The sequence below is a fragment of the Sinohyriopsis cumingii genome, chromosome 10 (assembly GCF_028554795.1).
Source record: "Sinohyriopsis cumingii isolate HCF-2022 chromosome 10, ASM2855479v2, whole genome shotgun sequence".
Classification (NCBI taxonomy): domain Eukaryota; kingdom Metazoa; phylum Mollusca; class Bivalvia; order Unionida; family Unionidae; genus Sinohyriopsis; species Sinohyriopsis cumingii.
The window spans coordinates 118,970,697-118,997,642 of NC_142970.1; positions in this window are offsets into that span (position 1 = coordinate 118,970,697).

Consider the following 26,946-nt stretch of genomic DNA (forward strand, 5'->3'; position numbering starts at 1 on the left):
CGAATTCGATTGATATTGCTAAATGATTGGGTTGTGTTATCCTTTTTTTTCCCGATATTAGATTAATCACATCCCACACATGAAGTCATCAGTTAAAGTTGGTGCAGTCGGTTACATCCTTTCTTTATAGAGTTCATTCCTGTATATTATCTGTAAATTACGTCACAGACTTGAGTCTCTGAGTTAATGATTTTGTTTGTGGATGTGATAGTTGTCTTTTTATTTCATTCATTTTTATATGTACAGTGTACATTTATATATATTCGAAGTTTCCCCAAAGCCTGATCAAAACCATCATTACAGCTGTTGTTACTATTGAGCACTAATAATGTTAACACCTAGAACCTTAAAAACAACGGCATAAATTCCCTGTACAAGGAGAGAATTCTCCTTCTTCAAGAGTACTTGTTATATGTATTTAATTCTATCTGATTTCATATATATTTATATCAATTTATTTGTTTGTCAGTTTTAAATTTTATTTATTTCTGATTTCATGCCTTTTTATTGTAAATTTATTCACTTGAAATGATACCTTTTTCAGAAAATATTTTGACCTTGACTGCTCGTTTTGTAAACACCAGGTGTTGACCTAGATCCTGACTTCGATTCAAAATTAGTAGCACCCACGTAAATTAGTTCTATTTTTCTTTTAAAATGATTGCTTGTTGTCGAGGTCATGATGGGACTACGTTTTTAAGATGTAAACAATTTCTTAAAATTGTATTTCTTAGAGTAAAATGATTGGTTTTCGTCAGGACCACACTGCGTGTACATGAGCTTTAACAAGTAAATAATTTCGACGATGTTCTATAACATGATGACGTCAGCCCCATTTTGCATTTTAGAATACGATATAACCTTTGTTTTGGAGAGATATTCTGAGTAGTAGTTGGGCTCGTAGACTGGAAATTGTATGTTGTGCTGTCTGGAATAATTTCAAATTGCTTGAATTCAAAAGGATTAATTCCTTTTTCCTGGAAAATACGTGTTCTGCATACGAAATTCCTGAGCAAAGACATCTCTTTTAAAGATTTATTTGGATTTTCAAAACTAGGAGTGATAATTCATTTTTGTGTAAGGAACTGAAGACTTCAACACTATAGATAACAGCATATGTCATCTTCCATCATGGATTCTTCGTGGGGACTCAAACTTGAAATCATTAGAAAATTGTATTATTGGAACTACTAAAATTTTATTCATGGATTACTTTTGTATTTGATTCTTAAAACCGTAATTTCATACTTTTTTCCTCACTTTTAAAGATTTTTTTTAGGAAAAGAAATGGTATTTTTCAAGGCTTGTTGTTTTCACTATTTGTTGTGTTACTGTTTATTCGAGCCTAAACAAGTAACATAAGATGATCAAATCCTACCTTGGATTCTTGTCTTTTTGTACAATTCTTCGTTGGGAGCCACATCTCTTGAGAGAACCTATTGTGTTTCGAGATGGAGCAGTCTCTCAAGACAGCTTTTACCTTGTCTTCAGTTGGTTTTACTTTTTCCTCAGCATTGTAATATTGGCATCCTTTACTATATTTTGTGTCAGTTTCTCTTGTATCAATGAAATTATGATTTAAATTCCAATTGGGCAGTGTAATGCCAACTACCTCCAAAAAGTTTGATTTTCTTTAATCTTTCTGTGAGATTTCGCTTCCATTTAAATATTCATTTATTCATGTATGCATCAGAATTTTAGGGTTTTGTGGATATCTAACTATTTGTAAATAATTTGAATTTTTGAAGTTTTTTCCTAATTCTATTTGAATTCATTCCCAAAACTGAATACTGTCCAGAATTGTATGATAACTTTATGGAAGATATAGATTCATTTGCAAAATATAACTCATTTTCCTTTTAAACTCATTGAGAATTTTTTTAAAAATGCAGGGGTACATACTTAAATTCATCTCAACATGGTTGCATGCATATATGTACATAAACATCCATACATCCATCATAGATACGCAAGTCTGCTGTAATGCAAGATATGTAACGAAAGAGATTTAGCCATGTATAACTTGTTGATTGTTAAGGAGGAAAATGTTTTATTGTGATGGAGGATAAATGTATTCAGTAAATTTTTTATGTATTTTTAATATTACAGCAAATGATATTAGTATGTTCCTATTTATGATATTAATCAGTGGCATATTATTGAATTCTTGTTATTTTCTTCTTTTTCATCATATCCTTCACAAACAGTTTGTAAGTATTATATCTTGAACTTTTCTGTTACTTGGTCTAAACAGTAATACATTCATCTGAAAAAGAGAATAAAAATACAGAAAAATAACTAATTTTTCTAACAATCTTGAAAGAGAATGTAGTTTGGGAGGTCAAGTATTTAGTATGATTTGTTGTATAGACTATAAACCAGACTAAAGTACGTGTCACGAACTAACCTTTCAGTGCCAAAGGCAAGTAGGCATTTGTCTACATAGTTTGTCTTTGGAGTTAAACCATATTAACTTCGGGTGAAGGAGGTCTTTTTGCCTATTAAACCAGCAAGTAATTATTGTTTCCCTAATTCGATTGATATTGCTAAATGATTGGGTTGTGTGATCCTTTTTTTTCCGATGCTAGATTAATCACATCCCACACATCAAGTCATCAGTTAAAGTTGGTGCAGTCGGTTACATCCTTTCTTTATAGAGTTAATTCCTGTATATGATCTGTAAATTACGCCACTGACTTGAGTCTCTGAGTTAATGATTTTGTTTGTGGATGTGATAGTTGTCTTTTTATTTCATTCATTTTTATATGTACAGCGTACATTTATGTATATTCGAAGTTTCCCCAAAGCCTGATCAAAACCATCATTACAGCTGTTGTTACTATTGAGCACTAATAATGTTAACACCTAGAACCTTAAAAACAACGGCATAAACTCCCAGTACAAGGAGAGAATTTTAACGCTGGACAAAATCATTATGGTAACTGAAAGAAATGAAAAAGAAACTATTTTAAAATAGCAATTTAAATGTGCAGTGAAACAATATTCAGGGTGTTAAAACGGTCAAGGAACAAACTAGAAATGAATTTACATGTTAAGTCATTTCAATACATCTTCAAATGTAAATGTGATTGACTTTTAATGTTTGAAGTATCTATCACTTTTTGGCATATAGTTTTGTTTTCAAAAGAATGAATACAATATTTTAACAAAAACTATGAATACTGGATCTGATATTTGTATGTAAAGTGATTGTGGTTCTTTCTCCTTCTTCAAAATTACTTGTTATGTGTATTTGATTTAATTCTCTGTTCTTTAAAATATATTTATATCAATTTATTTGTTTGTCAGTTTTGAATTTTATTTATTTCTGATTTCATGCGTTTTTAATGTAAATTTATTCACTTGAAACGATACCTTTTTCAGAAAATATTTTGACCTTGACTTTTTCGTTTTGTAAACACCAGGTGTTGACCTAGATCCTGACTTCGATTCAAAATTAGTAGTACCCACGTAAATTGGTTCTATTTTTCTTTTAAAATGATTGCTTGTTGTCGAGGTCATGATGGGACTACGTTATCAAGATGTAAACAATTTCTTAAAGTTTTATTTCTTAGAGTAAAATGATTGGTTTTCGTGAGGACCACACTACATGTATATGAGCTTTAACAAGTAAATAATTTTGACGATGTTCTGTAACATGATCACGTCATCCCCTTTTTGCATTTTAGAATACAATATAACCTTTGTTTTGGAGAGATATTCTGAGTAGTAGTTTGGCTCTTACACTGGAAATTGTATGTTGTGCTGTCTGGAATAATTTCAAATTACTTGAATTGAAAAGGATTAATTCCCTTTTCCTGGAAAATACATGTTCTGCATACGAAATTCCTGAGCAAAGACATCTGTTTGAAAGATTTATTTGGATTTCCAAAACTAGGAGTGATAATTCTTCTTTATATAAGGAGCTGTAGACTTCAACACTATAGATTACAGCATATGTCATCTTCCATCATGGATTCTTCGTGGGGACTCAAACTTGAAATCATTAGAAAATTTTATTATTAGGACTACTAAAATTTTATTCGTGGATTATTTTTGTATTTCATTCTTAAAACCGTAAATTCATACTTTTTTCCTCACTTTTAAAGAATTTTTCTATCAAAAGAAATGATATTTTTCAAAGCTTGTTGTTTTCACTATTTCTTTTGTTACTGTTTATTCGAGCCTAAACAAGTAACATAAGATGATCAAATCCTACCTTGGATTCTTGTCTTTTTATACAATACTTCTATGGGAGCCACATCTCTTGAGAGAACCTATTGTGTTTCGAGATGGAGCAGTCTCTCAAGACAGCTTTTACCTTGTCTTCAGTTGGTTTTAGTTTTTCCCCAGCAATGTAATATTGGCATCCTTTACTATATTTTGTGTCCGTTTCTCTTGTATCCATGAAATTATGATTTAAATTCCAATTGGGCAGTGTAATGCCAACTACCTCCAAAAAGTTTGATTTTCTTTAATCTTTCTTTGAGATTTCGCTTCCATTTAAATATTCATTTATTCATGTATGCATCAGAATTTTAGGGTTTTGTGGATATCTATTTGCAAATAATTTGAATTTTTGAAGTTTTTTCCTAATTCTATTTGAATTTATTCCCAAAACTGAATACTGTCCAGAATTGTATGAAAACTTTATGGAAAATATAGATTCATTTGTAAAATATAATTCATTTTCCTTTAAAAATTCATTGAGAATTTTTTAAAAAATGCAGGGGTACATACTTAAATTCATCTCAACATGGTTGCATGCATATATGTACATAAACATCCATACATCCTTCATAGATACATGTATCAGAGTCTTTCATTGTCCTAGTATATGCTAACAAGTTTGTTGGAATGCAAGATATGTAACGAAAGAGATTTAGCCATGTATAACTTGTTGATTGTTAAGGAGGAAATTGTTTTATTGTGATGGAGGATAAATGTATTCAGTAAATGTTTTATGTATTTTTAATTTTACAGCAAATGATATTAGTATGTTCCTATTTATGATATTAATCAGTATAATATTATTGAATTCTTGTTATTTTCTTCTTTTTCATGATATCCTTCACAAAACAGATCGTAAGTAATAGATCTTGAACTTTTCTGTTACTTGGTCTAAACAGTAATACATTCATCTGAAAACGAGAATAAAAAGGCAGAAAAATAACTAATTTTTCTAACAATCTTGAAAGAGAATGTAGTTTGGCAGGTGAAGTATTTAGTATGATTTGTTGTATAGACTATACTCCAGACTAAAGTACCTGTTACGAACTACCATTTCAATGCCAAAGGCAAGTAGGTATTTGTGTACATAGTTTGTCTTTGGAGTTAAACCATATTAACTTCGGGTGAACGAGTAACCAGCAAGTAATTATTGTTTCCCTAATTCGATTGATATTGCTAAATGATTGGGTTGTGTGATCCTTTTTTTTCCCGATGTTAGATTAATCACATTCCACACATCAAGTCATCAGTTAAAGTTGGTGCAGTCGGTTACATCCTTTCTTTATAGAGTTCATCCCTGTATATTATCTGTAAATTACGCCACTGACTTGAGTCTCTGAGTTAATGATTTTGTTTGTGGATGTGATAGTTGTCTTTTTATTTCATTCATTTTTATATGTACAGTGTACATTTATATATGTTCGAAGTTTCCCCAAAGGCTGATCAAAACCATCATTACAGCTGTTGTTACTATTGAGAACTAATAATGCTAACACCTTGAACCTTAGTAACAACGGCATAAACTCCCAGTACAAGGAGAGAATTTTAACATTGGAGAAAATCATTATGGTAACTGAAAGAAATGAAAAAGAAACTATTTTAAAATAGCAATTGAAATGTGCAGTGAAACAATATTCAGTGTGTTAAAACGGTCAAGGAACAAAGTAGAAATGAATTTACATGTTAAGTCCTTTAAATACATCTTCAAATATAAATGTGATTGACATTTAATGTTTGAAGTATCTATCACTTTTTGGCCATATAATTTTGTTTTCAGAGGAATGAATACAATATTTTAACAAAAACTGTGAATACTGGATCTGATATTTGTTTGTAAATCGATTGTTGTTCTTTCTCCTTCTTCAAAAGTACTTGTTTTGTGTATTTGATTTAATTCTATCTGATTTCATGTATATTTATATCAATTTATTTGTTTGTCAGTTTTAAATTTTATTTATTTCTCATTTCATGCGTTTTTGATGTAAATTTATTCATTTTTTTAAAACGATACCTTTTTCAGAAACTATTTTGACCTTTACTGTTCGTTTTGTAAACACCAGGTGTTGACCTAGATCCTGACTTCGTTTCAAAATTAGTAGCAACCACGTAAATTAGTTTTATTTTTCTTTGAAAATGATTGCTTGTTGTCGAGGTCATGATGGGACTGCGTTTTTAAGATGTAAACAATTTCTTAAAATTGTATTTCTTAGAGTAAAATGATTGGTTTTCATCAGGACCACACTGCGTGTACATGAGCTTTAACAAGTAAATAATTTCGACGATGTTCTGTAACATGATGACGTCAGCCCCTTTTTGCATTTAAGAATATGATGTAACCTTTGTTATGGAGATATATTCTCAGTAGTAGTTGGGCTCTTACACTGGAAATTGTATGTTATGCTGTCTGGAATAATTTCAAATTACTTGAATTCAAAAGGATTAATTCCTTTTTCCTGGAAAATACGTGATCTGCATACGAAATTCCTGAGCAAAGACATCTCTTTTTGAAAGATTTATTTGGATTTCCAAAACTAGGAGTGATAATTCTTCTTTCTATAAGGAACTGTAGACTTCAACACTATAGATTACACTGGTCAACAGTGAAATCATTACTGACTTGAAAAGGCCCTAATCTGTAGTATTTTGGTGTACCGAACACGAATATAACCGTGAAAAATTTGTATTGGCTCTCGTTTTGAAGATATTCATATACCTCATTTTCTATGTTTCACTGTGTAAATTTCTCCAGTAGGACTGCAGCAACATCCGGAATAATGATGTAACATTGCATAATACCATCATGCTCACATCATCCACAGTTGAGTGCATCATTTTCTGATGCAATGCAATACTAATGCCATGCGGCTGCTGAAGTAAGTTGACGTCAGCAGTGTACTATACATGTGTAGGCCTATTATACTAATGCCAGGCGGCTGCTGAAGCTGACGTAAGCAGTGTACTATATAAAGCCCAATCAGATAGGTTCAGCATTTAAAATATTTTAGACGTTGTGCGAGACAGTTCAAGCTACTGTTACATAAAACTTATTATTTTATCCATTTACGTACAATAAAGAACAGTAATGCCTCGAAAGTGTGTTAATACCGCGGACAATTTTTGCTATATTTGTGGGGAAGTGACATTTGCCAACCAGAAGAAAAGTATCAATTCTCAAGTGAAGAAGGCATATCATCTTTACTTCGGATGCAAGGTTGGTGACCAAGACAAGCCTTGGGCTCCGCATATATGCTGTGCTACATGTACAACACAGCTTTCACAGTGGTTGAATTGCAAAAGGTCATCAATGCCGTTTGCAGTCCCAATGGTGTGGAGAGAGCCAAGCAACCACCTAAACGACTGTTACTTCTGCTTGGTTCCTCCTCTTTCCGGCGGAATAACGAAGCGAAAGAAGTCGAGAATAGTCTACCCAAACATTCCGTCTGCATTGAGACCAGTTCCACATGGTGAGGGACTTCCTATTCCAGAACCTCCAGCAGAATATTCTCTTGATTCATCTGACGAAGACAAAGGTGAGTTGACCTGTTCTTCTCCTGGTCCATCAGCATGCAGTGATCCAGATTTTCACTGTGGTGCATCATCAACCCCACAAAGAATAACACAGGAAGAACTAAATGACCTGATTCGTGATTTGGACTTATCAAAGAACAAGGCAGAATTGCTAGGATCAAGACTCCAACAATGGAATCTTCTAGAAGAAGATGTCACAATTACTGCATATCGAAAGCGCCACCAGCAATTGGAGCCTTTCTTCAGAAAGGAAAGTAATCTGATATCCTGTTCCGATATTGAGGGCCTCATGAATGCTTTAAAAATCACTCATGACCCACAAGAATGGAGATTATTTGTGGACTCTTCGAAACTGAGTCTCAAGGCTGTGCTTTTGCACAATGGAAACATTCTTCCATCTATTCCAGTAGCGTATGCTGTCCACATGAAAGAGACATACGATAACTTAAGGCAGCTACTGAATTCCATTGAGTATAACAAGTACAGCTGGCACCTCTGTGGTGATTTGAAGGTAGTTGCCCTTTTAATGGGACTGCAGCAAGGATATACAAAATACATGTGTTTCTTATGCGAGTGGGATAGCCGAGCAAGGGAAATGCACTACATGAGGAAGGAATGGACTCACAGGCAGAATGTAGCCATTGGAGAGAAGAATATCCAACACCCAGCTCTGGTTGAGGCTCAGAAAATCTTGCTACCACCCCTTCACATCAAACTAGGTTTGATGAAGAACTTCGTGAAAGCCATTGACCGGACTTTGCCAGCATTCCGATACCTGCATGAAAAATTCCCTCGACTCAGCGAAGCAAAGATTAAAGAGGGAGTTTTTGTGGGTCCTCAGATTCGAGAGCTTTTCAAAGATGACCGGTTCAACAACTTGCTGGAAGGTGACGCGAAACAAGCATGGAATGCTTTTCGCCTAGTTTCTACAAACTTCCTCGGAAATGTTAGGGCAGAAAACTATAAGGAACTAGTAGAAGACATGTTGATGAAGTATAAGAAACTTGGCTGCAATATGTCTCTAAAGATTCACTTCCTTCATTCCCATTTGGATTTCTTTCCTAGCAACTGTGGTATTGTTAGTGATGAACACGGCGAACGTTTTCATCAAGATATCGCAACAATGGAACAAAGATACCAGGGAAAATGGTCCACTACAATGCTGGCTGACTACTGCTGGACACTCCTCAGAGATGCTTCCGAACAGCTGTACAAGAGACAGGCGAAGAAATCTAAGATGTAGTCAATGACTTGATTTTTTATAGGTAGGCTATTACAGTTGACCTTTTACTATTGGAATGCATTTCGTTATGTAAACATTAATTTCTTGCAGATTACAAAAAAACTAGAGCCAATTTTGCAATTTGACTGTCATATTCGTGTTCAGCACATAAAAATTGATAAGAATTGACTAATTTTATTTCAGTAACATGACTTTTGTAAACATTTGTTGTCCAGTGTTACAGGATATGTCATCTTCCATCATGGATTCTTCGTGGGGACTCAAACTTGAAATCATTAGAAAATTTTATTATTAGGACTACTAAAATTTTATTCGTGGATTATTTTTGTATTTGATTCTTAAAACCGTAAATTCATACTTTTTAACTCACTTTTAAAGAATTTTTCTAGGAAAAGAAATGATATTTTTCAAGGCTTGTTGTTTTTACTCTTTCTTGTGTTACTGTTTATTCGAGCCTAAACAAGTAACATAAGATGATCAAATCCTACCTTGGATTCTTGTCTTTTTGTACAATACTTCTATGGGAGCCACATCTCTTGAGAGAACCTATTGTGTTTCGAGATGGAGCAGTCTCTCAAGACAGCTTTTACCTTGTCTTCAGTTGGTTTTAGTTTTTCCCCAGCAATGTAATATTGGCATCCTTTACTATATTTTGTGTCAGTTTCTCTTGTATCCATGAAATTATGATTTAAATCCCAATTGGGCACTGTAATACCAACTACCTCCAAAAAGTTTGATTTTCTCTAATCTTTCTTTGAGATTTCGCTTCCATTTAACTATTCATTTCTTCATGTATGCATCAGAATTTTAGGGTTTTGTGGATATCTATTTGTAAATAATTTGAATTTTTGAAGTTTTTTCCTAATTCTATTTGAATTCATTCCCAAAACTGAATACTGTCCAGAATTGTATGATAACTTTATGGAAGATATAGATTCATTTGCAAAATATAACTCGTTTTCCTTTTAAACTCATTGAGAATTTTTTAAAAAGTGCAGGGGTACATACTTAAATTCATCTCAACATGGTTGTATGCATATATGTACATAAACATCCATACATCCTTCATAGATACATGTATCAAAGTCTTTCATTGTTCTAGTATATGCTAACAAGTTTGCTGTAATGCAAGATATGTAACGAAAGAGATTTAGCCATGTATAACTTGTTGATTGTTAAGGAGGAAATTGTTTTATTGTGATGGAGGATAAATGTATTCAGTAAATGTTTATGTATTTTTAATTTTACAGCAAATGATATTAGTATGTTCCTATTTATGATATTAATCAGTATCATATTATTGAATTCTTGTTATTTTCTTCTTTTTCATGATATCCTTCACAAAACAGGGTGTAAGTATTATATCTTGAACTTTTCTGTTACTTGGTCTAAACAGTAATACGAATAAAAAGGCAGAAAAATAACTAATTTTTCTAACAATCTTAAAAGAGAATGTAGTTTGGCAGGTCAAGTATTTAGTATGATTTGTTGTATAGACTATAAACCAGACTAAAGTACGTGTCACGACCTACCCTTTCAGTGCCAAAGGCAAGTAGGTATTTGTGTACATAGTTTGTCTTTGGAGTTAAACCATATTAACTTCGGGTGAAGGAGGTCTTTTTGCCTATTAAACCAGCAAGTAATTATTGTTTCCCGAATTCGATTGATATTGCTAAATGATTGGGTTGTGTTATCCTTTTTTTTCCCGATGTTAGATTAATCACATCCCACACATCAAGTCATCAGTTAAAGTTGGTGGAGTCGGTTACATCCTTTCTTTATAGAGTTCATCCCTGTATATTATCTGTAAATTACGCCACTGACTTGAGTCTCTGAGTTAATGATTTTGTTTGTGGATGTGATAGTTGTCTTTTTATTTCATTCATTTTTATATGTACAGTGTACATTTATATATATTCGAAGTTTCCCCAAAGCCTGATCAAAACCATCATTACAGCTGTTGTTACTATTGAGCACTAATAATGTTAACACCTAGAACCTTAAAAACAACGGCATAAACTCCCAGTACAAGGAGAGAATTCTCCTTCTTCAAAAGTACTTGTTATATGTATTTAATTCTATCTGATTTCATATATATTTATATCAATTTATTTGTTTGTCAGTTTTAAATTTTATTTATTTCTGATTTCATGCCTTTTTATTGTAAATTTATTCACTTGAAATGATACCTTTTTCAGAAAATATTTTGACCTTGACTGTTCGTTTTGTAAACACCAGGTGTTGACCTAGATCCTGACTTCGATTCAAAATTAGTAGCAACCACGTAAATTAGTTCTATTTTGCTTTTAAAATGATTGCTTGTTGTCGAGGTCATGATGGGACTACGTTTTTAAGATGTAAACAATTTCTTAAAATTGTATTTCTTAGAGTAAAATGATTGGTTTTCGTCAGGACCACACTGCGTGTACATGAGCTTTAACAAGTAAATAATTTCGACGATGTTCTATAACATGATGACGTCAGCCCCTTTTTGCATTTTAGAATACGAGATAACATTTGTTTTGGAGAGATATTCTGAGTAGTAGTTGGGCTCTTTCACTGGAAATTGTATGTTGTGCTGTCTGGAATAATTTCAAATTGCTTGAATTCAAAAGGATTAATTCCTTTTTCCTGGAAAATACGTGTTCTGCATACGAAATTCCTGAGCAAAGACATCTCTTTTAAAGATTTATTTGGATTTTCAAAACTAGGAGTGATAATTCATCTTTGTATAAGAAACTGAAGACTTCAACACTATAGATAACAGCATATGTCATCTTCCATCATGGATTCTTCGTGGGGACTCAAACTTGAAATCATTAGAAAATTGTATTATTAGAACTACTAAAATTTTATTCATGGATTACTTTTGTATTTGATTCTTAAAACCGTAATTTCATACTTTTTTCCTCACTTTTAAAGATTTTTTTTAGGAAAAGAAATGGTATTTTTCAAGGCTTGTTGTTTTCACTATTTGTTGTGTTACTGTTTATTCGAGCCTAAACAAGTAACATAAGATGATCAAATCCTACCTTGGATTCTTGTCTTTTTGTACAATTCTTCGTTGGGAGCCACATCTCTTGAGAGAACCTATTGTGTTTCGAGATGGAGCAGTCTCTCAAGACAGCTTTTACCTTGTCTTCAGTTGGTTTTACTTTTTCCTCAGCATTGTAATATCGGCATCCTTTACTATATTTTGTGTCAGTTTCTCTTGTATCAATGAAATTATGATTTAAATTCCAATTGGGCAGTGTAATGCCAACTACCTCCAAAAAGTTTGATTTTCTTTAATCTTTCTGTGAGATTTCGCTTCCATTTAAATATTCATTTCTTCATGTATGCATCAGAATTTTAGGGTTTTGTGGATATCTAACTATTTGTAAATAAGTTGAATTTTTGAAGTTTTTTCCTAATTCTATTTGAATTCATTCCCAAAACTGAATACTGTCCAGAATTGTATGATAACTTTATGGAAGATATAGATTCATTTGGAAAATATAACTCATTTTCCTTTTAAACTCATTGAGAATTTTTTTAAAAATGCAGGGGTACATACTTAAATTCATCTCAACATGGTTGCATGCATATATGTACATAAACATCCATACATCCATCATAGATACGCAAGTCTGCTGTAATGCAAGATATGTAACGAAAGAGATTTAGCCATGTATAACTTGTTGATTGTTAAGGAGGAAATTGTTTTATTGTGATGGAGGATAAATGTATTCAGTAAATTTTTTATGTATTTTTAATATTACAGCAAATGATATTAGTATGTTCCTATTTATGATATTAATCAGTGTCATGTTATTGAATTCTTGTTATTTTCTTCTTTTTCATCATATCCTTCACAAAACAGTTTGTAAGTATTATATCTTGAACTTTTCTGTTACTTGGGCTAAACAGTAATACATTCATCTGAAAAAGAGAATAAAAATACAGAAAAATAACTAATTTTTCTAACAATCTTGAAAGAGAATGTTGTTTGGGAGGTCAAGTATTTAGTATGATTTGTTGTATAGACTATAAACCAGACTAAAGTACGTGTCACGAACTAACCGTTCAGTGCCAAAGGCAAGTAGGCATTTGTCTACATAGTTTATTTTTGGAGTTAAACCATATTAACTTCGGGTGAAGGAGGTCTTTTTGCCTATTAAACCAGCAAGTAATTATTGTTTCCCTAATTCGATTGATATTGCTAAATGATTGGGTTGTGTTATCCTTTTTTTTCCCGATGTTAGATTAATCACATCCCACACATCAAGTCATCAGTTAAAGTTGGTGCAGTCGGTTACATCCTTTCTTTATAGAGTTCATTCCTGTATATTATCTGTAAATTACGCCACTGACTTGAGTCTCTGAGTTAATGATTTTGTTTGTGGATGTGATAGTTGTCTTTTTATTTCATTCATTTTTATATGTACAGTGTACATTTATATATATTCGAAGTTTCCCCAAAGCCTGATCAAAACCATCATTACAGCTGTTGTTACTATTGAGCACTAATAATGTTAACACCTAGAACCTTAAAAACAACGGCATAAACTCCCAGTAGAAGGAGAGAATTTTAACACTGGAGAAAATCATTATGGTAACTGAAAGAAATGAAAAAGAAACTATTTTAAAATAGCAATTTAAATGTGCAGTGAAACAATATTCAGGGTGTTTAAACGGTCAAGGAACAAACTAGAAATGAATTTACATGTTAAGTCATTTAAATACATCTTGAAATATAAATGTGATTGACATTTAATGTTTGAAGTATCTATCACTTTTTGGCCATATAATTTTGTTTTCAAAAGAATAAATACAATATTTTAACAAAAACTATGAATACTGGATCTGATATTTGTATGTAAAGTGATTGTGGTTCTTTCTCCTTCTTCAAAAGTACTTGTTATGTGTATTTAATTCTATCTGATTTCATATATATTTATATCAATTTATTTGTTTGTCAGTTTTAAATTTTATTTATTTCTGATTTCATGCGTTTTTAGTGTAAATTTATTCACTTGAAACGATATCTTTATCAGAAAATATTTTGACCTTGACTGTTCGTTTTGTAAACACAGGTGTTGACCTAGATCCTGACTTCGATTCAAAATTAGTAGCAACCACGTAAATTAGTTCTATTTTTCTTTTAAAATGATTGCTTGTTGTTGAGGTCATGATGGGACTACGTTTTTAAGATGTAAACAATTTCTTAAAATTTTATTTCTTAGAGTAAAATGATTGGTTTTCGTCAGGACCACACTACGTATACATGAGCTTTAACAAGTAAATAATTTTGACGATGTTCAGTATCATGATCACGTCACCCCCTTTTTGCATTTTAGAATACAATATAACCTTTGTTTTGGAGTGATATTCTCAGTAGTAGTTGGGCTCTTTCACTGGAAATTGTATGTTGTGCTGTCTGGAATAATTTCAAATTACTTGAATTCAAAAGGATTAATTCCTTTTTCCTGGAAAATACGTGTTCTGCATACGAAATTCCTGAGCAAAGACATCTGTTTGAAAGATTTATTTGGATTTCCAAAACTAGGAGTGATAATTCTTCTTTATATAAGGAGCTGTAGACTTCAACACTATAGATTACAGCATATGTCATCTTCCATCATGGATTCTTCGTGGGGACTCAAACTTGAAATCATTAGAAAATTTTATTATTAGGACTACTAAAATTTTATTCGTGGATTATTTTTGTATTTGATTCTTAAAACCGTAAATTCATACTTTTTTCCTCACTTTTAAAGATTTTTTCTATCAAAAGAAATGATATTTTTCAAAGCTTGTTGTTTTCACTATTTCTTTTGTTACTGTTTATTCGAGCCTAAACAAGTAACATAAGATGATCAAATCCTACCTTGGATTCTTGTCTTTTTGTACAATACTTCTATGGGAGCCACATCTCTTGAGAGAACCTATTGTGTTTCGAGATGGAGCAGTCTCTCAAGACAGCTTTTACCTTGTCTTCAGTTGGTTTTAGTTTTTCCCCAGCAATGTAATATTGGCATCCTTTACTATATTTTGTGTAGTTTCTCTTGTATCCATGAAATTATGATTTAAATTCCAATTGGGCAGTGTAATGCCAACTACCTCCAGAAAGTTTGATTTTCTTTAATCTTTCTTTGAGATTTCGCTTCCATTTAAATATTCAGTTATTCATGTATGCATCAGAATTTTCGGGTTTTTTGGATATCTATTTGTAAATAATTTGAATTTTTGAAGTTTTTTCCTAATTCTATTTGAATTCATTCCCAAAACTGAATACTGTCCAGAATTGTATGAAAACCTTATAGAATTTATAGATTCATTTGCAAAATATAACTCATTTTCCTTTTAAACTCATTGAGAATTTTTTTAAAAATGCAGGGGTACATGTTTAAATTCATCTCAACATGGTTGCATGCATATATGTACATAAACATCCATACATCCTTCATAGATACATGTATCAAAGTATTTGAATATCTTAGTATATGGTAACAAGTGTTTGCCGTTATGCAAGATAGTTAACGAAAGAGATTTAGCCATGTATAAATTGTTGATTTTTAAGGAGGAAATTGTTTTATTGTGATGGAGGATAAATGTATTCAGTAAATGTTTTATGTATTTTTAAGATTACAGCAAATTATATTAGTATGTTCCTATTTATGATATTAATCAGTATCATATTATTAAATTCTTGTTATTTTCTTCTTTTTCATCATATCCTTCACAAAACAGTGTGTAAGTATTATATCTTGAACTTTTCTGTTACTTGGTCTAAGCAGTAATACATTCATCTGAAAAAGAGAATAAAAAGGCAGAAAAATAACTAATTTTTCTAACAATCTTGAAAGAGAATGTAGTTTAGGAGGTCAAGTATTTAGTATGATTTGTTGTATGGACTATAAACCAGACTAAAGTACGTGTCACGAACTACCATTTCAGTGCCAAAGGCAAGCAGGTATTTGTGTACATAGTTTGTCTTTGGAGTTAAACCATATTAACTTCGGGTGAAGGAGGTCTTTTTGCCTATTAAACCAGCAAGTAATTATTGTTTCCCGAATTCGATTGATATTGCTATATGATTGGGTTGTGTTATCCTTTTTTTTCCCGATGTTAGATTAATCACATCCCACACATCAAGTCATCAGTTAAAGTTGGTGCAGTCGGTTACATCCTTTCTTTATAGAGTTCATTCCTGTATATTATCTGTAAATTACGCCACTGACTTGAGTCTCTGAGTTAATGATTTTGTTTGCGGATGTGATAGTTGTCTTTTTATTTCATTCATTTTTATATGCACAGTGTACATTTATATATATTCGAAGTTTCCCCAAAGCCTGATCAAAACCATCATTACAGCTGTTGTTACTATTGAGCACTAATAATGTTAACACCTAGAACCTTAAAAACAACGGCATAAACTCCCAGTAGAAGGAGAGAATTTTAACACTGGAGAAAATCATTATGGTAACTGAAAGAAATAAAAAAAAAAACTATTTCAAAATAGCAATTTAAATGTGCAGTGAAACAATATTCAGGGTGTTAAAACGGTCAAGGAACAAACTAGAAATGAATTTACATGTTAAGTCATTTCAATACATCTTCAAATGTAAATGTGATTGACATTTAATATTTGAAGTATCTATCACTTTTTGGCCATATAATTTTGTTTTCTGAAGAAAGAATACAACATTTTAACAAAAACTATGAACACTGGATCTGATATTTGTTTGTAAATCGATTGTTGTTCTTTCTCCTTCTTCAAAAGTGCTTGTTATGTGTATTTGATTTAATTCTATCTGATTTCATATATATTTATATCAATTTATTTGTTTGTCAGTTTTAAATTTTATTTATTTCTCATTTCATGCGTTTTTAGTGTAAATTTATTCACTTGAAACGATACCTTTTTCAGAAAATATTTTGACCTTGACTGTTCGTTTTGTAAACACCAGGTGTTGACCTAGATCCTGACTTCGATTCAAAATTAGTAGCACCCACGTAAATTAGTTCTATTTTGCTTTTAAAATGATTGCTTGTTGTCGAGGTCATGATGGGACTACATTTTTAAGATGTAAACAATTTCTTAAAATTGTATTTCTTAGAGTAAAATGATTGGTTTTCGTCAGGACCACACTGCGTGTACATGAGCTTTAACAAGTAAATAATTTCGACGATGTTCAGTATCATGATCACGTCACCCCCATTTTGCATTTTAGAATACAATATAACCTTTGTTTTGGAGTGATATTCTCAGTAGTAGTTGGGCTCTTTCACTGAAAATTGTATGTTGTGCTGTCTGGAATAATTTCAAATTACTTGAATTGAAAAGGATTAATTCCTTTTTCCTGGAAAATACGTGTTCTGCATACGAAATTCCTGAGCAAAGACATCTCTTTGAAAGATTTATTTGGATTTTCAAAACTAGGAGTGATAATTCTTCTTTCTATTAGGAACTGTAGACTTCAACACTATAGATAACAGCATATGTCATCTTCCATCATGGATTCTTCGTGGGGACTCAAACTTGAAATCATTAGAAAATTGTATTATTAGAACTACTAAAATTTTATTCATGGATTATTTTTGTATTTGATTCTTCAAACCGTAAATTCATACTTTTTCCTCACTTTTAAAGAGTTTTTTTTAGGAAAAGAAATGATATTTTTCAAAGCTTGTTGTTTTCACTCTTTCTTGTGTTACTGTTTATTCGAGCCTAAACAAGTAACATAAGATGATCAAATCCTACCTTGGATTTTTGTCTTTTTGTACAATACTTCGTTGGGAGCCACATCTCTTGAGAGAACCTATTGTGTTTCGAGATGGAGCAGTCTCTCAAGACAGCTTTTACCTTGTCTTCAGTTGGTTTTAGTTTTTCCCCAGCAATGTAATATTGGCATCCTTTACTATATTTTGTGTCCGTTTCTCTTGTATCCATGAAATTATGATTTAAATTCCAATTGGGCAGTGTAATGCCACCTACCTCCAAAAAGTTTGATTTTCTTTAATCTTTCTTTGAGATTCGCTTCCATTTAAATATTCATTTATTCATGTATGCATCAGAATTTTAGGGTTTTGTGGATATCTAACTATTTGTAAATAATTTGAATTTTTGAAGTTTTTTCCTAATTCTATTTGAATTCATTCCCAAAACTGAATACTGTCCAGAATTGTATGAAAACTTTATGGAAAATATAGATTCATTTGCAAAATATAACTCATTTTCCTTTAAAAATTCATTGAGAATTTTTTTTAAAAATGCAGGGGTACATACTTAAATTCATCTCAACATGGTTGCATGCATATATGTACATAAACATCCATACATCCTTCATAGATACATGTATCACAGTCTTTCATTGTCCTAGTATATGCTAACAAGTTTGCTGTAATGCAAGATATGTAACGAAAGAGATTTAGCCATGTATAACTTGTTCATTGTTAAGGAGGAAATTGTTTTATTATGATAGAGGATAAATGTATTCAGTAAATGTTTTATGTATTTTTAATACTAAAGCAAATGATATTAGTATGTTCCTATTTATGATGTTAATCAGTGTCATATTATTGAATTCTTGTTATTTTCTTCTTTTTCATGATATCCTTCACAAAACAGATGGTAAGTAATATGTCTTGAACTTTTCTGTTACTTGGTCTAAACAGTAATACATTCATCTGAAAACGAGAATAAAAAGGCAGAAAAATAACTAATTTTTCTAACAATCTTGAAAGAGAATGTAGTTTGGCAGGTCAAGTATTTAGTATGATTTGTTGTATAGACTATAAACCAGACTAAAGTACGTGTCACGAACTACCCTTTCAGTGCCAAAGGCAAGCAGGTATTTGTGTACATAGTTTGTCTTTGGAGTTAAACCATATTAACTTCGGGTGAAGGAGGTCTTTTTGCCTATTAAACCAGCAAGTAATTATTGTTTCCCTAATTCGATTGATATTGCTAAATGATTGGGTTGTGTTATCCTTTTTTTTCCCGATGTTAGATTAATCACATCCCACACATGAAGTCATCAGTTAAAGTTGGTGCAGTCGGTTACATCCTTTCTTTATAGAGTTCATTCCTGTATATTATCTGTAAATTACGCCACTGACTTGAGTCTCTGAGTTAATGATTTTGTTTGCGGATGTGATAGTTGTCTTTTTATTTCATTCATTTTTATATGTACAGTGTACATTTATATATATTCGAAGTTTCCCCAAAGCCTGATCAAAACCATCATTACAGCTGTTGTTACTATTGAGCACTAATAATGTTAACACCTAGAACCTTAAAAACAACGGCATAAACTCCCAGTAGAAGGAGAGAATTTTAACACTGGAGAAAATCATTATGGTAACTGAAAGAAATAAAAAAAAAACTATTTCAAAATAGCAATTTAAATGTGCAGTGAAACAATATTCAGGGTGTTAAAACGGTCAAGGAACAAACTAGAAATGAATTTACATGTTAAGTCATTTCAATACATCTTCAAATGTAAATGTGATTGACATTTAATGTTTGAAGTATCTATCACTTTTTGGCCATATAATTTTGTTTTCTGAAGAAAGAATACAACATTTTAACAAAAACTATGAACACTGGATCTGATATTTGTTTGTAAATCGATTGTTGTTCTTTCTCCTTCTTCAAAAGTACTTGTTATGTGTATTTGATTTAATTCTATCTGATTTCATATATATTTATATCAATTTATTTGTTTGTCAGTTTTAAATTTTATTTATTTCTCATTTCATGCGTTTTTAGTGTAAATTTATTCACTTGAAACGATACCTTTTTCAGAAAATATTTTGACCTTGACTGTTCGTTTTGTAAACACCAGGTGTTGACCTAGATCCTGACTTCGATTCAAAATTAGTAGCACCCACGTAAATTAGTTCTATTTTGCTTTTAAAATGATTGCTTGTTGTCGAGGTCATGATGGGACTACATTTTTAAGATGTAAACAATTTCTTAAAATTGTATTTCTTAGAGTAAAATGATTGGTTTTCGTCAGGACCACACTGCGTGTACATGAGCTTTAACAAGTAAATAATTTCGACGATGTTCTGTAACATGATGACGTCAGCCCCTTTTTGCATTTTAGAACACGATATAACCTTTGTTTTGGAGAGATATTCTGAGTAGTAGTTGGGCTCTTACACTGGAAATTGTATGTTGTGCTGTCTGGAATAATTTCAAATTACTTGAATTGAAAAGGATTAATTCCTTTTTCCTGGAAAATACGTGTGCTGCATACGAAATTCCTGAGGAAAGACATCTCTTTTAAAGATTTATTTGGATTTTCAAAACTAGGAGTGATAATTCATTTTTGTATAAGGAACTGAAGACTTCAACACTATAGATGACAGCATATGTCATCTTCCATCATGGATTCTTCGTGGGGACTCAAACTTGAAATCATTAGAAAATTGTATTATTAGAACTACTAAAATTTTATTCATGGATTACTTTTGTATTTGATTCTTAAAACCGTAATTTCATACTTTTTTCCTCACTTTTAAAGTTTTTTTTTTAGGAAAAGAACTGATATTTTTCAAAGCTTGTTGTTTTCACTCTTTCTTGTGTTACTGTTTATTCGAGCCTAAACAAGTAACATAAGATGATCAAATCCTACCTTGGATTCTTGTCTTTTTGTTGAATTCTTCGTTGGGAGCCACATCTCTTGAGAGAACCTATTGTGTTTCGAGATGGAGCAGTCTCTCAAGACAGCTTTTACCTTGTCTTCAGTTGGTTTTAGTTTTTCCCCAGCATTGTAATATTGGCATCCTTTACTATATTTTGTGTCAGTTTCTCTTGTATCAATGAAATTATGATTTAAATTCCAATTGGGCAGTGTAATGCCAACTACCTCCAAAAAGTTTGATTTTCTTTAATCTTTCTTTGAGATTTCGCTTCCATTTAAATATTCATTTATTCATGTATGCATCAGAATTTTAGGGTTTTGTGGATATATATTTGTAAATAATTTGCATTTTTGAAGTTTTTTCCTAATTCTATTTGAATTCATTCCCAAAACTGAATACTGTCCAGAATTGTATGAAAACTTTATGGAAGATATAGATTCATTTGCAAAATATAACTCATTTTCCTTTTAAACTCATTGAGAATTTTTTTAAAAATGCAGGGGTACATACTTAAATTCATCTCAACATGGTTGCATGCATATATGTACATAAACATCCATACATCCTTCATAGATACATGTATCAGAGTCTTTCATTGTCCTAGTATATGCTAACAAGTCTGCTGTAATGCAAGTTATGTAACGAAAGAGATTTAGCCATGTATAATTTGTTGATTGTTAAGGAGGAAATTGTTTTATTGTGATGGAGGATAAATGTATTCAGTAAATGTTTTATGTATTTTTAATTTTACAGCAAATGATATTAGTATGTTCCTATTTATGATATTAATCAGTATCATATTATTGAATTCTTGTTATTTTCTTCTTTTTCATGATATCCTTCACAAAACAGCACGTAAGTATTATATCTTGAACTTTTCTGTTACTTGGTCTAAACAGTAATACATTCGTCTGAAAAAGAGAATGAAAAGGCAGAAAAATAACTAATTTTTCTAACAATCTTGAAAGAGAATGTAGTTTGGCAGGTCAAGTATTTAGTATGATTTGTTGTGTAGACTATAAACCAGGCTAAAGTTCGTGTCACCAACTACCCTTTCAGTGCCAAAGGCAAGTAGGTATTTGTGTACATAGTTTGTCTTTGGAGTTAAACCATATTAACTTCGGGTGAACGAGTAACCAGCAAGTAATTATTGTTTCCCGGATTTGATTGATATTGCTAAATGATTGGGTTGCGTGATTCTTTTTTTTCCCGAGGATAGCTTATTCACATTCCACACATCAAGTCATCAGTTAATGTTGGTGCAGTCGGTTACATCCTTTCTTTATATAGTTCATCCCTGTATATTATCTGTAAATTACGCCACTGACTTGAGTATCTGAGTTAGTGATTTTGTTTATGGATGTGATAGTTGTCTTTTTATTTCATTCATTTTTATATGTACAGTGTACATTTATATATATTCGAAGTTTCCCCAAAGCCTGATCAAAACCATCATTACAGCTGTTGTTACTATTGAGCACTAATAATGTTAACACCTAGAACCTTAGAAACAACGGCATAAACTCCCAGTACAAGGAGAGAATTTTAACACTGGAGAAAATCATTATGGGAACTGAAAGAAATGAAAAAGAATCTATTTTAAAATAGCAATTGAAATGTGCAGTGAAACAATATTCAGGGTGTTAAACGGTCAAGGAACAAACTAGAAATGAATTTACATGTTAAGTCCTTTAAATACATCTTCAAATATAAATGTGATTGATATTTAATTTTTGAAGTATCTATCACTTTTTGGCCATATAATTTTGTTTTCAAAAGAATGAATACAATATTTTAACAAAAACTATGAATACTATATCTGATATTTGTATGTAAAGTGATTGTGGTTCTTTCTCCTTCTTCAAACGTACTTGTTATGTGTATTTAATTTTATCTGATTTCATATATATTTATATCAATTTATTTGTTTGTCAGTTTTAAATTTTATTTATTTCTCATTTCATGCCTTTTTAGTGTAAATTTATTCACTTGAAACGATACCTTTATCAGAAAATATTTTCACCTTGACTGTTTGTTTTGTAAACACCAGGTGTTGACCTAGATCCTGACTTCGATTCAAAATTAGTAGCAACCACGTAAATTAGTTCTATTTTTCTTTTAAAATGATTACTTGTTGTCGAGGTCATGATGGGACTACGTTTTTAAGATGTAAACATTTTCTTAAAATTGTATTTCTTAGAGTAAAATGATTGGTTTTCGTCAGGACCACACTGCGTGTACATGAGCTTTAACAAGTAAATAATTTCGACGATGTTCTGTAACATGATGACGTCAGCCCCTTTTTGCATTTAAGAATATGATGTAACCTTTGTTTTGGAGATATATTCTCAGTAGTAGTTGGGCTCGTACACTGGAAATTGTATGTTATGCTGTCTGGAATAATTTCAGATTACTTGAATTCAAAAGGATTAAACCGTAAATTCATACTTTTTAACTCACTTTTAAAGAATTTGTCTAGGAAAAGAAATGATATTTTTCAAGGCTTGTTGTTTTTACTCTTTCTTGTGTTACTGTTTATTCGAGCCTAAACAAGTAACATAAGATGATCAAATCCTACCTTGGATTCTTGTCTTTTTGTACAATACTTCTATGGGAGCCACATCTCTTGAGAGAACCTATTGTGTTTCGAGATGGAGCAGTCTCTCAAGGCAGCTTTTACCTTGTCTTCAGTTGGTTTTAGTTTTTCCCCAGCAATGTAATATTGGCATCCTTTACTATATTTTGTGTCAGTTTCTCTTGTATCCATGAAATTATGATTTAAATCCCAATTGGGCACTGTAATACCAACTACCTCCAAAAAGTTTGATTTTCTTTAATCTTTCTTTGAGATTTCGCTTCCATTTAACTATTCATTTCTTCATGTATGCATCAGAATTTTAGGGTTTTGTGGATATCTATTTGTAAATAATTTGCATTTTTGAAGTTTTTTCCTAATTCTATTTGAATTCATTCCCAAAACTGAATACTGTCCAGAATTGTATGAAAACTTTATGGAAAATATAGATTCATTTGCAAAATATAACTCATTTTCCTTTTAAACTCATTGAGAATGTTTTTAAAAATGCAGGGGTACATACTTAAATTCATCTCAACATGGTTGCATGCATATATGTACATAAACATCCATACATCCTTCATAGATACATGTATCAGAGTCTTTCATTGTCCTAGTATATGCTAACAAGTCTGCTGTAATGCAAGTTATGTAACGAAAGAGATTTAGCCATGTATAACTTGTTGATTGTTAAGGAGGAAATTGTTTTATTGTGATGGAGGATAAATGTATTCAGTAAATGTTTTATGTATTTTTAATTTTACAGCAAATGATATTAGTATGTTCCTATTTATGATATTAATCAGTATCATATTATTGAATTCTTGTTATTTTCTTCTTTTTCATGATATCCTTCACAAAACAGCACGTAAGTATTATATCTTGAACTTTTCTGTTACTTGGTCTAAACAGTAATACATTCGTCTGAAAAAGAGAATGAAAAGGCAGAAAAATAACTAATTTTTCTAACAATCTTGAAAGAGAATGTAGTTTGGCAGGTCAAGTATTTAGTATGATTTGTTGTGTAGACTATAAACCAGGCTAAAGTACGTGTCACCAACTACCCTTTCAGTGCCAAAGGCAAGTAGGTATTTGTGTACATAGTTTGTCTTTGGAGTTAAACCATATTAACTTCGGGTGAACGAGTAACCAGCAAGTAATTATTGTTTCCCGGATTTGATTGATATTGCTAAATGATTGGGTTGCGTGATCCTTTTTTTTCCCGAGGATAGCTTATTCACATTCCACACATCAAGTCATCAGTTAATGTTGGTGCAGTCGGTTACATCCTTTCTTTATATAGTTCATCCCTGTATATTATCTGTAAATTACGCCACTGACTTGAGTATCTGAGTTAGTGATTTTGTTTATGGATGTGATAGTTGTCTTTTTATTTCATTCATTTTTATATGTACAGTGTACATTTATATATATTCGAAGTTTCCCCAAAGCCTGATCAAAACCATCATTACAGCTGTTGTTACTATTGAGCACTAATAATGTTAACACCTAGAACCTTAGAAACAACGGCATAAACTCCCAGTACAAGGAGAGAATTTTAACACTGGAGAAAATCATTATGGGAACTGAAAGAAATGAAAAAGAATCTATTTTAAAATAGCAATTGAAATGTGCAGTGAAACAATATTCAGGGTGTTAAACGGTCAAGGAACAAACTAGAAATGAATTTACATGTTAAGTCCTTTAAATACATCTTCAAATATAAATGTGATTGATATTTAATTTTTGAAGTATCTATCACTTTTTGGCCATATAATTTTGTTTTCAAAAGAATGAATACAATATTTTAACAAAAACTATGAATACTATATCTGATATTTGTATGTAAAGTGATTGTGGTTCTTTCTCCTTCTTCAAACGTACTTGTTATGTGTATTTAATTTTATCTGATTTCATATATATTTATATCAATTTATTTGTTTGTCAGTTTTAAATTTTATTTATTTCTCATTTCATGCCTTTTTAGTGTAAATTTATTCACTTGAAACGATACCTTTATCAGAAAATATTTTCACCTTGACTGTTTGTTTTGTAAACACCAGGTGTTGACCTAGATCCTGACTTCGATTCAAAATTAGTAGCAACCACGTAAATTAGTTCTATTTTTCTTTTAAAATGATTACTTGTTGTCGAGGTCATGATGGGACTACGTTTTTAAGATGTAAACATTTTCTTAAAATTGTATTTCTTAGAGTAAAATGATTGGTTTTCGTCAGGACCACACTGCGTGTACATGAGCTTTAACAAGTAAATAATTTCGACGATGTTCTGTAACATGATGACGTCAGCCCCTTTTTGCATTTAAGAATATGATGTAACCTTTGTTTTGGAGATATATTCTCAGTAGTAGTTGGGCTCGTACACTGGAAATTGTATGTTATGCTGTCTGGAATAATTTCAGATTACTTGAATTCAAAAGGATTAAACCGTAAATTCATACTTTTTAACTCACTTTTAAAGAATTTGTCTAGGAAAAGAAATGATATTTTTCAAGGCTTGTTGTTTTTACTCTTTCTTGTGTTACTGTTTATTCGAGCCTAAACAAGTAACATAAGATGATCAAATCCTACCTTGGATTCTTGTCTTTTTGTACAATACTTCTATGGGAGCCACATCTCTTGAGAGAACCTATTGTGTTTCGAGATGGAGCAGTCTCTCAAGGCAGCTTTTACCTTGTCTTCAGTTGGTTTTAGTTTTTCCCCAGCAATGTAATATTGGCATCCTTTACTATATTTTGTGTCAGTTTCTCTTGTATCCATGAAATTATGATTTAAATCCCAATTGGGCACTGTAATACCAACTACCTCCAAAAAGTTTGATTTTCTTTAATCTTTCTTTGAGATTTCGCTTCCATTTAACTATTCATTTCTTCATGTATGCATCAGAATTTTAGGGTTTTGTGGATATCTATTTGTAAATAATTTGCATTTTTGAAGTTTTTTCCTAATTCTATTTGAATTCATTCCCAAAACTGAATACTGTCCAGAATTGTATGAAAACTTTATGGAAAATATAGATTCATTTGCAAAATATAACTCATTTTCCTTTTAAACTCATTGAGAATGTTTTTAAAAATGCAGGGGTACATACTTAAATTCATCTCAACATGGTTGCATGCATATATGTACATAAACATCCATACATCCTTCATAGATACATGTATCAGAGTCTTTCATTGTCCTAGTATATGCTAACAAGTCTGCTGTAATGCAAGTTATGTAACGAAAGAGATTTAGCCATGTATAACTTGTTGATTGTTAAGGAGGAAATTGTTTTATTGTGATGGAGGATAAATGTATTCAGTAAATGTTTTATGTATTTTTAATTTTACAGCAAATGATATTAGTATGTTCCTATTTATGATATTAATCAGTATCATATTATTGAATTCTTGTTATTTTCTTCTTTTTCATGATATCCTTCACAAAACAGCACGTAAGTATTATATCTTGAACTTTTCTGTTACTTGGTCTAAACAGTAATACATTCGTCTGAAAAAGAGAATGAAAAGGCAGAAAAATAACTAATTTTTCTAACAATCTTGAAAGAGAATGTAGTTTGGCAGGTCAAGTATTTAGTATGATTTGTTGTGTAGACTATAAACCAGGCTAAAGTACGTGTCACCAACTACCCTTTCAGTGCCAAAGGCAAGTAGGTATTTGTGTACATAGTTTGTCTTTGGAGTTAAACCATATTAACTTCGGGTGAACGA